This window comes from Fukomys damarensis, unplaced genomic scaffold, assembly GCF_012274545.1.
Source record: "Fukomys damarensis isolate Sample0158 unplaced genomic scaffold, DMR_v1.0_HiC HiC_scaffold_2, whole genome shotgun sequence".
Lineage (NCBI taxonomy): Eukaryota > Metazoa > Chordata > Mammalia > Rodentia > Bathyergidae > Fukomys > Fukomys damarensis.
Window position 1 is genome coordinate 39,271,082 of NW_022900914.1, and position 11,444 is coordinate 39,282,525.

The 11,444-nt window shown below is 37.9% G+C and overlaps 1 pseudogene; it reads right to left on the reverse strand.

Moving 5' to 3' along the window:
* Positions 1-2,689: 2,689 nt before the first annotated feature.
* On the reverse strand, positions 2,690-9,370 carry LOC104852278 (annotated as a pseudogene).
* Between the last annotated feature and the right edge of the window lie 2,074 nt (positions 9,371-11,444).

Genomic DNA, 11,444 nt, shown 5'->3' on the forward strand with positions numbered 1-11,444 from the left:
AAAAAAAAAAAAAAAAATTCAGTTATACTCTCTAATGTCACATTGAAAATAAAAGGATTCAGGACAAAATAAGAATAAGAGCATAAAAAAGAATTATGTTGCACAGACACTAAGAAAGTTGGTGTTGCTATATTAGAATCAAAGTAGTCCATAAGGCAAAAAGCTTTATGAGGGATAAAGAGAATCATCTTATAAAGACAAAAGGTTTGGTTTTTCCAGGAAGATGGAAGAATTCTCTAAACTTGTAAGTACATGGATCAGATTGACAAAATCAGCAAGAAGATTAGAACTATACAACAAGCTATCCCTACTTAAATAAAACAGGTAGGGCACACTACCTAGCTTTCAGGCCTTTCTCTGAAATCTGAGTAGAAGCCTCCCTGACTGCCACAACTTTTGCATTCTGTCTGCCTGAAAAATCAGCACCATGTGGATGATGCCAAAGTCTGCTGCCGGCTCAAGTTGTAGCTGGGCCCTGTTGGAATATGTCTTCAGGGTCCCTGGATGGCTGAGCAGGGTGAACCAAGTCCCAGAAAACTAATTCCCTAGGCAGTCCTTCTTGGCACTTCTTGAGCTGGGTGCCAGGGCTCTCTTCTTAAAGCAAAGCCTTTCCCCTCTGCAGCTTTGAGCCTTGAAGGGATGGGGGCGGGGTGTCCTTGCATCTTCAAATCTTTCCAAACTCCTGCTGCAAACCACTTTCAAAGGATTCTGAACCACACGGTCAGAATGATTCCATTTTTGGTATGAACTCTGTCTTAGTTATTTTATTGCTACTGAAACAAAACACCTGGCATCCATTACTTAAAGGAGGATAAGGTTCATGGTCATCTGGCTCCAAGTCAGAAATGACATGGCAGAGGGATATTGCAGAGGAAAAGTTGTTCACATCATGGCAGCCAGGAAGCAGAGAGAAGGAAGAAGCCAAAGAGGGAGATATACCCTTCCAGGTCACACCCCAGCAACCTTCCTATAACTAGGCCCCACTTCCTATCAGCAAGTCAGAATACCCACATGTGCCAATTTCTTTACAAAAGTCCCATTTCTGAGTGTCTGAGAATTCTGGGGGTCATTCTTGATCTAAACCATAAAACCTGCTATTATTTTCAGTAGCTTTTTCAAACTGCAAACCCTCTTCCCCATCTTTTAGCTATTCTCTTTTCCTTTTAGTCACAGAGCATGAGTTATTTTCCTCCTCTTCCTTCTTTTACAGACACACACACATGCATACACACCAAGTTTTGGATAAATCCCTAATCTTTACCATTATCAAATCATTTTTATCTTTTCAAATACTCCAGTAAATTCTTGTCTAACCCACCCCTATTCAGAAACTTCACACTGTCCACCATTTCTCATCTGTTGCTCTTGGTCCCATGCATGCATACATGCATACATACCCCATAACTTCCTCCTCTCTCGTGCCTCCTATTAATATATAAGTAAAGATATTCTTAATAATAAACAAATGAACAAACAAGCAACTCTTCCTCAACCTGGTGCTCCTTTTAACACCAGGATATCACCTCCTGCTATGAACTACATGTCCTTGGCTAGTGCCATTCTCAGAATCAATATGGCAAATGAAATTTCATAAGTCTGACCTGAACTACTTTATACAGTGACCTTCCTCAAATAACCCATTCTTTCACCCTTCCTTTTATAGTTACTGTGTGTGTGCACCCACATGTGTGCATGTATGTGCTATATAGCTGTTTCTTATTTCCTACTCAGTCTGAATGTAACTGTACTGTATACCTAAAATGTACCATAAGCTCAATTAGAGAAAAATAAATAAATAAACACTATAAAGAGAACAAAGAGTAAGGAAGTGATTTTTAAATTAATAGCTTAATTTAAAAACAAAGAACAAACCAATATTCTCTTTTACCTATTGAAAAGAGAGTAGAAGTTAATCATGAAATTTAGATCTTTCTCTGTGAAGCAGCTGAAAAGGTAAGGGATGGGAAAAGAGGGCACAATTGTTACTAACAATGCTATGATGCACAAGGTCAAGTATTCTAACAAATTCTAAACATCTCTATGTGTATCGCTTGAACTGTGTGATTAGAAATATAAATATATTGAGATATAAATTGTACAATATGGAAAGTAGACTTTACTATATAAACATAATTTGTTACTTTCATTTCTTTATGAGCATAGCAGTGTATAAAGCAAGACCTATAGTTTGGTCTTTTGCCTGAAATGCTTGTAAACATTCACCAAATGGTCAATGTTGACCCTAATTACCAGATGTAAAACCCAGGAGACACTACTGTATCTAAAATCTAGGGTCTAGATTCAGCACCTACCCTCCATGCTATGTGTTTCCATGTCAGTGAGAAAAACTAATTCCAATTTACATAATTAAGTTGACAGGCAAGTTTGAATATAGTACTGACCTTTAGCTTTAAAAAAATTAGAAGCAATGACAAATACGCTGATATTTATTAGAAAAGCAACAAAATATTTGAAAAATGTTTCTAGTTCAAGTCAGACTTAAGGAGGCTGTTAAGTTCTACCAGGTTTGCAGATCTATAGATGTTTGCTGTTCTCTGGTGGGGGGAGAAGCTATATTAAGCATGTTCATTTGAGGAAAATACTGTTTGTTAAGCTTTATAACCATTTCCAAATTACTTCACACTTTGAGCTTTTTTAAAGGGCAGAATATATCTTGGTTAGGATGTGTTCATAGCTGATGCAACTCCAAAAAGGTTTTTGTGAAGCCTGTTAGTTTCTGAACATCTCCCCTCATGATGGCATTGTTCAAGTTGGCCTAGATGATTCCTACAGCCCTGTGATCTGTCAAAGAAACTTCATATGCCATCTTTCCCACTGTTTTTCCCCTTCTGGGAACTGTCTTGGGGACTATATAAAGAGACTAAGATGTTCATCTCATTTGCTCTCTTCCTAGGGAGTTAACTCCTCCTCACCTACCCTAACATGGGTGCCCAAAAATCCAAACCCCCTACCTCAACACCTCTTGTCTGCCTCCTGGTACAACTTTGTCCCCTTGGACTGTTGGGACCTGACTTTCAGCCAGAATGACTCATTTTTTATTGCAACCATGTTTGACTTTAGTACAATTTAGATAATAAATCTTAATGGCTGGAAAATGTCACTTTCAATTTTAACGTGATTTATGCAATTTTTGTCAGTGCAATGGCAAATGGTCAGAAATCCCCTACCTACAAGCCTTCTTTCTCGCCCCTCCCTCTGTCCAACATGTTCGCCCTCTCAGGTACTTCTAGCCCAAACTCTGTCCTCCACCCCTCCTGACTGCCACCTTCGATCAGCCACTCATACCTCCCCTACTCTATAACCCAGCCAGCTCTTTCATCTCCTCCTGCATTCACCTCAACCATCTTATGACCCTTCCTCATCTCTGCCATCTGGTGTCTGTACACCACAGACCTGTGCTCTCCCTGCTCCTCCAGCCCCTCCCAATAGGAGTGTGAGTTATCAACCACTTCTCTGCTTGCTTACCAGCTTCCTTGGAAGAGAAAGCAAAGCAAGACTGCAGAAAGAAAAAAAAAGTAAAATCTTCTCCTGACCCTGCCTATTTACATATCAACAACTTGCTTGGCAGGCTACATTACCAAGAAATTCCATCAGGCACTATTGTTTTCTACATAAATAGTGGAAAACAAAATATAAGGCTTTAAAATAATTTTAAAAAAATGTAATGATTAAGATTGGAGCTCAAAGAACAAATGCCAGGTTACAGCCCAGTGCTGGCCACAGACTGCTTGTTTCATATTAAAATCAGCTGTGATGTCCTGCCAGGCAGGAAAATCTTAAAAAACAAAACAAAACAAAACAAACAAAAAAACAAAAACAAAAAAACCAAATTATAAATGCTGGCTAATTGACAAATGTACCTTTCATCTTCAATTTAAAATAATGTTTGATTGGTGTTTGGTTTCCAGATGTTTAACTGATGTATTTGAAACATTTCTTTTACATTGTAAATTCTTAAATTGTAATTATAGGATCAACTTGACCTTCTCTCTGCTCTCTGCTTACAGACTTCTGACAATAACTATAACACAAGATTATGCTACTGTTGGAAAGTGCTTTTATTTCTTTTGATTCTAATTGTAAGAGATCCCTGTTAACTGATCTGCAAAAGTTTTGACTAGTCTTAATTTAAAAATGTTACAATTAAATTGGCCAAATATATTAGAGTGCACTCTAGTTTCATAAATTGTCTTATATGTTTGTCTGTGTCTGTCCAATTTGTTTGAAAGTTTGTCCAATTATATTTTTTGATCAAAATGACATCAAAGATACAAGTAAATTGTTAATTTCGACAACCTGCTTTTACAGATTAAATAGAAAATTGTCAAGATAATTAAATATAAACTTGTAGGTTTGGAAAGACTTCTGTTGGTGTATAAAGAAGCAGCTGCTCAGAAAAATTTGTTCCTATCTTTTTTCACGAATGGGAGCCCCCAATAACTTTCATAGCCTTATGGTGAGATATACCTTGCTAAATATGTCATGAAATGTTTACATTGGTTATCATCAAAGGGTTGAGCTCCAAATATGTTATTGTGATATGTTTAAAATGGTCATCTTCAAAATATAATATTTTCTGTGGAAAAACAAGGAGTTATTAAAAAAGATACTTTTGGTACCAGGCTACACTGTAGGACATAAAATTTCATATAATTATAATAATTATTATTACTGCTTTTCTGGTGTACAAAATATATTCATGTTTTCTGACTATACAGGTCTTCCAACATATTGTTTATGACAATAACCTTTTGATCCAGGTATTCTCCCTTCTCTTCTGCTCCACCTCCTCATGATTATAGGTATATTTGTAGGCCCGTACATTTTCCTTAGATGGCATCCTATAAAAAGGTAATAACTAAAGTAAGAGATAAATATATTTAACAATGGCCATTTTATACTAAGACACATATCTAAGTTGCAAAGATAATGTCATCATGATTGTCATACTAAAATATTATTATCATTATGTGTGGCTCTTGATTCAAAGTTTTTTTTTGTTAATATTCTACAGAAAATAAACTACTAGAACAACCATGATTGATAAAAATAACAGTCTTCTAGCTATATTTTAGATTCTAGGGTGCTTGCTATCCAAATAAAATTATGATAGTTAAGCTCACTGTTCCTACAGTACTACTGATGTCACTGATCTTTTATTCTGGGTGTCCAACCACCTACCAAAGGGCAGAGACCAACACTAAAAGTTGACTGGGCTAAGAAGACCACCAATATTTTGGTCCTGGCCCTCCAAGGTCATCCAAGATCCAAGGTATGAAGGAACCTTTTTTTACAATGCCTTACATCTTTGGTAAGTAACTCAACCTCCTGAGCAGGGAGATTGCTGGACACCAGAGGATAAATGTAACATGCACCAAAAGAGAATCACCAAGAGAAAGAATCTCCTATGCTTTCACTGAAAGCAACTTGGTCAAGCAAGGCCCGAGACCCATTCTCATGGCTGATACTGACAGGAGCTGAGAGGCTCTATGCATGGTTTCAAATAATGCCTAAAGAGACTTAACTGACCTTGACAGATAGCAAGATGATCATATTGATTAACACACGTTTCACTTTAACTTGGTCTTAAACATCCAGTAAAATAGAATAACCAAAAGAGGCAGTCAATGAACAGGCACTAGTGATAGACTTCTGAGGCTCACCACTCCACCTCCCTATAAAGGGATAGATCTCCAAGTGGTAAACCAGATAACCCAGTCTCAAAAAAAGGCTACAGCACCTATTTAATACTGCCCTCCACTATCTCCCTGTCAATATCTCAAACTGTTGGATGTGAATGTCCATTTACCCATGCTTGTTCACTTCAATTCCCATTCCCCTAGATTTTAACCTATCTGTCTCAAATACTTGTAATTTATCCACAGTTCTGGGACCCTTCACTATGGATTTCCCATTCCCTACACAAACCACTAACCTGACATGCACAGGGCAAGATGACAACATCACTTGTCTTGCTTGCTCCCTCTTTATCTTAGAAGAGCACTGGTCTGTCTGTCCAATGGCCCATACTTCATATGCCCCAGGAGGCATTCTGATGCCTCAACCAATCTGAAATTTTTTGTTGCATAGCATTTCTTAGCCCTCACTTGACCATCTATATGGAATCTCAGATGTTTTAGAGGATCCTCCCATGGTCAAAGGTCAATAAGAGGGAGGTCCCCTTTCTAGTTCCCTTCTTAATGGGAGTGGGGGTCCTCACTGGGATGGCAGTGGGGATCGCAGGCATTTCTACATCCACACATTTCTATCAGGCCCTGACCATAGAGATTTCAGAAGAAATGGATAAAATAAGCCAGTCCTTAAACACAGAACAACATCAAATAAATTCTCTAGCATCAGTCGTGTTACAAAATAGAAGGGCCCTTGATACGCTGAGAGTGGCCCAAGGGGAAACATGCCAGGTACTAGGTGAAGAATGCTGTTATTTTGTTAACCAGTCAAGGATTGTTAAAGCAAAGGTTAAAGAATTACAGCAGTGCATTAAAGAGTGAAAAAGACAACTGACTTTTTGGGGAATAGACCAGAGCTATTCCTGGCTTCCCCAAATTATGCCTTGGCTACTTCCCTTGTTGGGCCTACTGGCTTATATATTCCTTTTAATCATGATAGGGCCCTGTCTACTTTGCTGTTTTCAAAATTTATTGCAGGAATGCATGAGGTCATTTACCAACCAGTCATGGAACTCATCACGCCAGCGTATTGGCCACTGTGACAGAGGAAAGAAGCCCCCACCTACCACTAGCCCCACCAGATCCAGCTTTAGCCCCAACCTTTGCCCCTTTGTCAGCTTGAAACAGCTCCAGAAGAAGAGACCTTTGCCCAATAACCATAAAACAAAAAGCCTGGAATGTTAGATTTCTTTTGCCTTAAAATGGCTGCCACGTGGAATAGCAGACTCCATGTTAAAATATGGCTTCTCCCAACAAAAGACAGGCTTCTTCTTCCCATCATGCCTCTTCTCCCACCAAAAGAGTAACCTGATACTTGCTACCTCCTAGCTGCTAGTGATGTCACAAGCCCCTCCTAGTGATGTCACAGGCTCCTCCAATCTCTTAATACTACCTCACTCAACTCCACACCACTCCTATAAAAGAAGCTCCCTGTACTGCCATGTTGCTTTCTCTCTTTTGTTTGGAGACAGCCCAGCAACCCTCCCGATAATAAAGGCTTGTAAAAACAAAACAAAATAAATAAGGATGTGAAGGGAAGAAGTTAAATTATTGCTATTTGCAGAGTACATGATCTTTTACATAGAGGATCCCCAAAACTCCATGAAGACTCCTAAAATTAATAACCAAATTCAATAACATAGTAGTATACAAAGTCAACAATAAAAAAATCATGTTCCTGTACACCAAGAACAAACTCACCAAGAGAGAAAAACACACAATAGCATCAAGAAAAATAAAATGCTTAAGAATTAACCTAACCAAGGAATTAAAAAACCTCTACAATGAAAACTATAGTGCTCTGAAGAAGAAATTGAAGAGGCTATCAGAAAAAGGAAGGCTATCCCCTGTTCCTGGATAAGCAGAACCAATACAATAAAAAAGGCCACACTTTCAAAAACTATTCTACAGATTTAATGCAATCCCAATTAAAATGTTGAAAGAAATTCTCACAGAAGTAGAGAAAGCAATCCTTAAATTGTTCCTCTTATATGGGAAACTCAACAAAGTGCAAACAAAGTGCAAAATAAGACAAAATGCAGGAAAAGAGAGGAAAAAAGTTATCATAATCCAGCATGGATAATATATCTAAAAATATACCTTGATTTGTATAATTATCTTGTGTTTTATATGCTTTTTGGCACATTAGTCTAGTTGTTAATCTGCATATATGGTAATTAACTTTATAAGGGCTTATAAGATAAATGAATCTAACCTTGGCCAAAAAGAGAAAGGGAGGGAGAGGAAGGGGGGCAAAAGAATTGAGATGTGTTATGTATGTGTAGTATTTCTCCATAATGACTATAATTATTATGTACTAAAAATACATACTAGTAAAAACTAAAAAAATATAATAAAATGTCCCTCAAAGCTTCATAGGCTCATAGATGGGGCTTTGTGAAGTGATTGGATTATGGGACTTATAGCTGACCTGCTATTCAGATGTGGAATCTGGTCAGAAGAGATGGGTCAATGGGTGTGTGTGTCCTGGAAGGATTTATCTCCTTGTTTCTCCTTTCACTCTGTTTCCTACCACCAGGCCACGAGCTGCTGCTCTTCTGTCATGCTGCCACAGTCAACCTATCAACTGAAATCTCTGTAAACTGAGAGCCAAAATAAGCCTTTTAAGCCTTTAAGTTGTGGGTATCAGGTACTGCATCCCAGTGATAAGAAAGTGACTAGAAAACATTTTATATCTAAACTACAATAGAGACCATATTGAGTTCAAGAGGTTCATAAAGAAGTTTCCCCCTAAACCATATCTCCCTCGGCATTGCCAATGTGGAATGGAATATTCATCTTGCTTCTGTTTTGGGACTCCATTAGACATGAAACCTTGAGAACCGGCAATAATGTCATAATTTTTTCTTTTTTGAGATTGAAGGATCTAAGCCTGCTACACTGCTATGATTTTTAGTCCACTCCAGAACCAGGTCCATGATACAGATGCTGAAATATGGGTGGTACAGAGTTGTTTCCAGCCTGCACTTTGTTTACCAGAACAGAGGGTCACTCTGAGGGTGAACTTCTATAAAGTATATATACCCCAGAAGATCAAGGGATGACCGGAGAACTGTGACCGCCCCCCCCAGCTGATCCAGGTTCTTCCAAGTACCAGCAAAAAAGTCACACCGATCTTAGAAACATCCACTAGCTTGCATAGAAGTTTGAGTACATGCAGCAAACTAGCAGTGCTCCATTGACATTAGAGTCAGATTCTACACTATGCACACTCTCCCTTGCACAATAGTACACATAGGTGTTAAATTGAGGTTCTAGATACTTGGATTTGGAGTTTTTGTAATAGTCCTAAGTTTGAGGTCAATGATATAAATTCAGATTTCTTGGCTTCTTCTGCAGCTTTAGCTACCCAAGCTTCTGTCATCACATAGCCATCACATCTTCCTGTTTTAAGACTAATCATGTTTAAAGGGACGGCGTGGAACTGGCTGGACCTACTTTTTGTACAAAAATTATCCTGTTGTTGTCTGTAAACAATTCTCATACAAGATTCTTTGTGTTGTTAATAATCTTAGATTTGTTGACTGGTGGCTCATTTCAAGAACGCTCATGCCAGTTCCTGTATAGTCCAGTAATTCTATTAGTAACTCTAACACTGTGCATGGCAACTTGGTGGGACCAGGTCTAAAGTTCACCATCTCAGTCAGGACCACTGAGCTGTGAAAGTGGGCGAGTCAGCTAGGGAATATCCATTCAGTGAACAGGGCATGTTTCTGAGCTACAGCCATGCAAGTCTGCTCACCAGCGTCTATTTTCTATTAATATGAAACTCCAGTTTTTAATCCTTTGAAAATTAGACTTTGGCACCACCCTGATATTAATAAATTATTTCTCATTTTCTTTCCTAATAATATTCTTTCTCTGCTTGAATCCCTTAGGGCTTTCTATAGTATTAAGGCCTACTTTTCTAGTCAAATGTGATATACCCTTGTAAACACTTTATATTCCAACCATATGGCCCTCTAAATAATGATTTTTTTTGAACACACCATTTTCTTCATCTAGAGCTCCTCCTCTCATTCCAGTCTGATTATCCCCCCCTTTTTTTTTTAAAGTCTTTTTCCTCTTTTCTGTCTTAATTGTCCATCAAGACTCAGTTCAGGTGTCACCTACTCCAAAAACCTCCCCTGAGAACTCTGGCTAGGTGAAACAGTCCTCTTGCACTAACCTGCTACAGCAACATGTGCTGTGTGTTGTCTCTGTAAGTCTTCATTCTTGCTGGGTTTTGAGACTAAAAGTCAGGTTGTAAGCTTTTAAACTAGAAACTGAATTGTCCTGTCTTTTAAGTGCTTATTCACTGACTGTATTAATGATTTGAAAATGAATGACCCATGTACCATAACTGTCTCTGCAAAGACTCAAATTTAATACTAAAATTATGTTGAGCTTATTGATGGTCAACAACAATGTGCTAAGCATAAGCAAAGTTAGATGTAGCCTCTTCCCAGTGGCCCTAGCTCCAAAATTTATCTATTATTATTTTGTGTTTTTTTTTGTTCTTTCTTTATGTTATAGTCAATGAGAAGGAATAAAATTTTAATTGTACTGCTGTCTAATAGAGGTTCCAAGTTTTGCCATCAGATGGTCACTAATATATTTAAAACTTCATACTTAAAGTTTTGCCTATGGTCAAAATAAACAATACCTATAAACATGAGAGTTTCCATTTCTTTCAAGAAATCTAGAGGAAATGATCATTTGCTGGACTTAAGTCTAAGTCTCCTGTTGGTATATTAGCTGTTCATGGACCTCTGATAATAATGGATGCCATAGCCTTGTGCAGTGTGTATTGTGTGGGCCTCTGCTATCCTTTCCTCTTAACCACTTCAGAGTGTGGCTCATCTGCCCAAGAGATATTTCATTGTGTGATTCCCTATTGAAAATGTCTTTCTTGTGCTTTTCTAATTGCAATTTTTTTTTCTTGAGTAAGTCAGTCCCTTTTGTCAGAAAAACTTTATAAGAAAGTTTCCTAATGGAAAGAACCCTAGACTTTGGTGCTGAGCATCAGTAGCATATGGAGAAGCACAACTGCCCTAGGATTAGAACTTTGTATATGTGATTGATTTAAGGTTCCAACCAAATGAAGGACCACATCAGAGTAGGCTCTCTTAGGCTTTAACTTGCTCTGAATATCCCCAGATGTCAAAGTTCATGGTAAAATGTGTTCAGTCTATGCCCTGGTGTACATTGAGTCTCTAAATCTTTGAGAAAGTATTTTATTCTTTAATTTCAAATTAGGGAAGCTAAAAGGGAGTTATCTGATGGATTCATTCCGACTCCACATTTCTTTAGATAAGCATCTCCTGCTATTAGTGGACTCTTCGCCAAAGATTTTTAAAGTGTGAGTTTCAATTGGTGTAAATGTTTCTGCCTAGTTGTGGCAAAATTGGCGGAATCAGTGGTTTTCCAAACAAAATTCTAATGGCTCCTTGAAAATCTCTCAAGATCAAGAAGGGTGACCAGAAGAGGTTCCCCATACCAGTTTCTATATGAACTGCTTTATTTTGGGCCACTGCATACACATTGGTCTGTAACACAGATTTCACTTGGAAGCAGGGTCCCATCACTTAATGGTAAATTTAAAAAAGGAAAATAAAACTAGAACATGTTTTTTTGCTTCAGAAGTCAGTTTACAGTGCATACAAATAATCTTATGATACCTATATTGCTACTGTTCACAGCAGTGACACATTTCAAATATATTAACTTATT